Source organism: Watersipora subatra, chromosome 5 (genome assembly GCF_963576615.1).
Source record: "Watersipora subatra chromosome 5, tzWatSuba1.1, whole genome shotgun sequence".
Classification (NCBI taxonomy): Eukaryota; Metazoa; Bryozoa; class Gymnolaemata; order Cheilostomatida; family Watersiporidae; genus Watersipora; species Watersipora subatra.
In genome coordinates, this window is record NC_088712.1 from 8,310,610 (window position 1) to 8,316,755 (window position 6,146).

A 6,146-nucleotide genomic window follows, 5' to 3' on the forward strand; every position below is an offset into this window, starting at 1 on the left:
TCCTGGTTTTGATTGTTTGGTTTGTCATCTCACATTCTTTTACCACTTTTTGTAAATTAATCTTGTATGCCAATGTGTTGGTTATGCTTCCAGTGTATAATAAATTTGTTTATACTCCCATCTTTTCAATTCTTTTATACAATGATTTCATTCATGTCGGTTGTGTGTTTGTTTTGTATAAAATAATTTTATGGTTACTCAATGGAGCCCCCCTCCCTACTCAATCTGGCCCTCACTGTCCAAGCATCCTTCTCTGGTCTTTCCATTCCGATCTCTAACTAGGCAGTCTTCATGTCGCATTACTAGTTTTTTAATGTACTAATTGAAAAATAAAACGAGAAAGTTGGGTCAGCGACTTTTTCAGTTTTTATTTTTAATGCAATGCAGAATTTTCATAAGATAAAAAATAGTACAAATCATGCAAAACCGCAACATGTCAGCCAATTCAGGACTATTTGCAACTAGAGGTGGAACGAGACACGAGACGTCTCGAGTATCGACCTGTCTCGTATCGGTCTCGTCTCGACTTAACTATTGCCAAACTCGAGACAGGAAATAGAACTAAAGCGCCTGCGCACGGTTGTTAAAACATGTCTTCTTGCGGTAGCAACAACTCCATATATTGTAATGGATTGCGGGCAACTGCCTTTAAAGTTTTACCCGGTCCGTTACTACCTGTTGCTACTGATTATGTTGGCCACTGAGTCTAATCATGTAGTCCGGACAACGGCCCTGTTATTTTTTAGTTCGGTTCTGTGTCCTTAAAACAGATACCGGGTCGTATCTAATTACTCTTCGGATAATCCAATTTAATAAATAAGACTTTTGCGGGTAAAATGTCTGTATTTTATCGTATCGTGTCTAAACACCAACTGCCCTTCATAAAATTCGGGCCTCTTTTACGTATATACTACCAATCGCGGGTAAAACTTGCCCGGACACGGAGAAACGAACGAAAGGTCGTGTCGACCATAGTCCGTGTTCGGTTAACAATGACGTTTTGTTAGCTCAATATAAGAATATACATGTGCATGTATACAGTAATTAATATAATTTCATGAGTACAATTTAAATATAATTCACATACTACAGCTAATACACAAACAAAACTTAACATTAATGAAACGATAAGAATGAAAGTGTTATCGTGTGTTCTTTTAGTTGCGGTATTTCTTTGTAGAGCGACGGCTATCGGTTTCATTACACATTACATTAAAAAGTAAGAACTATTCAATAGATGGTAAAAATATACATGTACAAAGCAATATGTTTATAATAATTATGATCAATCAAGCTCAAAATTCTTAGAATATATAACTTCGGTATTTTAGAGCTGTTTGTGTCACATTTGTTTACAAAAACTACATGCATATCACTATTAAAATGTTGTATTTAAATCGTTTACACCAGGTGAAAATTCAATTTAAAAAGAGTTTTATTAATTTTATATATACCAAGTAGCTAGTACTTGTGTAGTGAAATCATCGCCAAATACTCATTATTTTACTGTCTCGTGTCTCGAGTCTCGAATTTTTACAAGACAGTGTCTCGAGTCTCGTCTCGAGCTTAAAAAACCTGTCTCGTTCCACCTCTATTTGCAACTGTTTTCAGCGATAAGATATGTGTTTAGTTTTGCCCAGTTTTCTACTAACAGAACTGATATTTGACATGGTTTAGATTTCATTAAAACTATTCAACTCGGATAAATATGATTACATTATGAAAGAATTGTGTGACATGAATTTAATTAATATTATTTGATTATATAGAACATCGCTTCTCTAGCTGCCGGCATGAGTGTAGATAAAAAACTTGACTTTTTTATTTTCGGCATCTGACCTTCAACTTCCTGTATTTCATGATTAACTAGTTTCTGATGCCAGCAGGTGCCAGTGAGTCGATACAATTGGTAACCTCGGTCACCTAGGCATGCTTGTTTCTCAATGCATATCGTTCGCTATTCACAAGCTTTGCTTTTCAAACAATGAATAAACATTGCTATCGTTTATGCCAGCTTCCAATGCTATAATCTTTCGAGATCTACTTGTGCTCAGAACAAAAGCTCAAGATTTTTAAGGATGGTTGCAAGGCATTTGTTAAAAGGGTTGGTCTGCTTGCTGAGCGCCATGGATAGTATCTCAGGTTTTTGTCATTATTAACATAGTAATGTTTATTTGATTACATAACAGTGAGTGAGAAAAGAGACTAGGCCTTTAGTTGTAAAACAACAATGAGTAAGCAACTCCTTGGTAATCTTGATTGACTAGAGGCTGAGGACAGCGAATAAACTATGAAATAATTGACTGACACTTTTAATTTACTCATGTTGAGACTATAAACTGAAACAGAGATTAAATTTTTTTTTATTAAATATTCCAAACACTTATGATCTAAAAACAAATAATTTTTGGTTTTTATAATTTTTCTTTAATTATAAAAATAAATAATTTGAAGTAAATATTAGCCATGCCGTAAATAAAAATTAAGGAGTCATAATTTTGGAAGCCTGAAGTTTTTTTTCAACATTCAGCCATATTAGGTAATTTACTAACATTAATAAGAGTAATAGTTAATTAATAACAATATAAACAAGAGCTAATTCATTCAATTAACGATGGTCATTAATTAGGAAGAAAAAAGCCATGTTATAGCGGAACCTTGTTCATTATCACTGCTAAGAAATTGTCTGATGACCAAATAGCTTATATTGTTCTTTAGATAGTGTGACAGCTCGCTTTGACCTTGACATTTGGCAATTACTAAGTTTCCGTACAGTGATAGTGTAATGGCACACCTCCGTATAGTGTTGCCAACATGATAACAGCCGTGCGGCTCTTTTTTGTCACTATCCAGGGTCCCCGTTTGGAAGGGAAGCATTCATGTAATGCGCCATTTTTGTGCCGTGGAATGGCCTTAGCCACCAATGACGTAGCACTTGTGCCTAAGAATAGGTCTTGCTTTTTTGTTGCTTCATAAGCAGGAATTTTCTTGTTGAAATGTGAATACATGAGCAGCGCGGTATGTTTTTTGTCATAACTAGATGATTTAACATAACGAATAACGCCTTAATAACAATTTGTGTCATGATCACAGAAACCATGGTTAAGTCGAAATTATAAGATTCAGAGTTATCTAAACTACCAGAAGGAGAAAATTCTCACAGTTACTTTGCAAAAAAATTTTGATTATAGCTTAATTACAGCAGATTTTATAGTTAAAAAACTGAATGCATGTTTACCATTAGTGCAAAAACAGTTCCGAGAAAACTGGCGTTAAAGTTTGAGAAACGAAAACCAATGCACAATTTTGTTTACATTTCAAAACGTCATAGCAACCAATATCAAGAAGTTGTGATCTTTATCTAGATTTCTCTATTTTTATCAAAAAATTATGCTGAATTTAAAAATCTAAACAGATTTTAGCTGGTTGTCATAGAAATAACTGTATATTTATTAGAAAATGTATTACTTAATTTTGCAGATTTTAAAAACGGCTTAGCTGTATCGCGATATTGGGCACAGCCAAATCATCAACAAAATCTTTAGAAAAATAACAACAGAAACGTATTGCACACCATCGGTCACTACATGCTTTGATCTTGTAAATTCGAATAATTATTCTTATAATTAAATATGATAATATTCTTATAAAATTGAATAATTATTCTTACAATTAAATATTGTAATAATCTTAAAGAATCGTTAAGAAAATAGCATCGTAATTCCCTTTACTTTCACTGCCCTTGACAGCAGTTGGAATACCAAAGTATTCATATATGTGTCCAAAATGTCAAAGTTATCTTTAAAATCGGCAAAAAAGAAACGATTATATTTATCGGACGCCATTTTTCAGTACTTCTTGTTTGGCATAGCAACGGTTTTAAGGGGGTTTTTCCGAGTGTTAAAGACTTCTATTGGCTAAACTGACTTAGGATTCAGAACGATCACTTTTTGATTGGTCCAGAGGCATGTGTTACAAAAAACGTTACCAATATTATAAATTCAGTTAGTGCAACTTTCAAGTCGGATAACTCAACTTCGTGATTTGCGACTTAACCATGGTTTCTGTGACCGCGACCCATTTGTTCTTCTGACCGTCCATGGTTTGTTTTACCTGTTTGTTTGTTTTGACTTCTTAAAGATAGAATTGTGACATTGTATTTTTAACTCTTTCGCTACCGTAAGCCGATGTATCGGCTTATCAATAGGATTTCACTTTTCTTTTTATTACGAAGTCTACACATTAGCTAAACCAATTAGATTGTTTTCCAAAAAAGCAAACCTGTGGCCAATCACATGCAACTAGTCGAAAACATTTTGGCTCAGAATTTCCGTTTCTAATTGTTTTTCAAAATGTGAAAACCAGATCGTTATCGTCATGGCAGTTATAAATTCACCGCGTTTGTTCAATGCAAAGGAAGCGTCAGAAGTTTTGTGAAAGTGAAATTCACTAAACAATTTTATACTTATCTTGTAAAGGACTTTGTTCTGGATAATATGCATTTTGCAGTAAAACAATATATGTATTGATTTTCGAAGTATGACTTAAATACTAGCGGTATATCGATTTTTCGAAAGTCCGTTCGAATTAATTTTGTCAGAATAACGAATTTAGCGCAGTGAAAGAGTAAAGGCACATTGTATCTTGTACATCGATGGTTGGCGTCACACAACTATCGCTCTACGGAAACCTGATCTGCATGTCAGCCTAACGTAGCACTTCAGCGACTGAGGAGCAATGTTCGCAGGTGCACCCAGGTGTCGCTATCACTGTATGACATGGATAAACTGTATGACTGTTAACTTAGACTATCACTATCAGACTATCACTGTATGAAAACTTAGCAGATATTAAGACTCTGACTGGCTCCTTAGCCTTAGCTCCTTAGCCTCTAGCAATTCATCTCAACTCTCTATTTTTTTCTTCACTTTTCTTCTCTCTTCTCACCCAGTCCTTGCTGTACTAACACCTCCACTACTAACTGTGATGCCGGTGAGCAAGTGTGCTGTGAAGGTGTCGAGTCTATTCAGCTCAAAGGTGACTGCAAGGGCAGCACTGTCAAGTTGAAGCTTAGGAGTCGAAGTCAGGAGTGTGAAGCTCCTGATGATGTCATCAAGTGTGAGCGAAAACCTCGATCAAAGTGAGTACTCCCTTGTATCGATCCGATCAACGGATGGTATTGTATAATCTAGAGTTATCATCTATTGCATATACATTTGCTAGATGTCCAGGCCAGTTGCTCCAGAGCCTACGTAACATGATAGAGTTATCATCTCTTGCATATAAATTTGCTAGATGTCCAGCCCAGTTGCTCCAGAGCTTATGTAATGTAATAGAGTTATCATCTCTTGCATATACATTTGCTAGATGTCCAGGCCACTTGCGCCAGAGCCTATGTAACATGATAGAGTTATCATCTCTGATAGGAATATTCAAATATTCTCTTGGTTTACTAAAATTGTCTACCAAATTGTACAATTGATGCCCTTCCATGGCTGGGTTTGCTATGAATAGCTGTGCAGATACAGTAAAAATATGACTGATATTCTAAAATTATTCTTCACTCTTTCGCTACCACGAGCCACGTATAGTTGGCTCAGCAACGCGTTTCTGTACGGCTAACTGCTGCAGGATGCGGCTTTTGTTTTGTGCAAACTTTTCTGATTGGTGAGTAGCTAATAAACTACCTTTCGTATTCGTACTTAAGGAAAGGGGAACGATTATTTGCTTGCGTTGAGCCAATAAAATATGTTTGCAACCCATTGGTTTCATTTTGCAAAAATTTATTTTTATCACAGTTTTTTTAGCAGTGGCCAGTTGTCCGACGAATTACATCGACAAATTTTTCATGAATTTTCGAATAAATTCTATTGACTGTGATTTTTTAGAACAATAGTACTCCTGAGAGTGTTTTGTATCAGTAATAATAATGCGGTAAGCTGTAATAATATTGATAAATCGATTGACTTAGACACGCTCACAGCCTTTTCAAAAAGTGTTTGTTCTCACTCTGCAATGCATTTGTAGTATTTTTCATGGCATCAGCTGATGTAAGATTTTGTGCTGAATAATTTGCTGTTAAAATATTTGTAGACCGTGTGGTTAACTACGTTTATTAGGTTTGCCTGAATACATAACCATGTCCC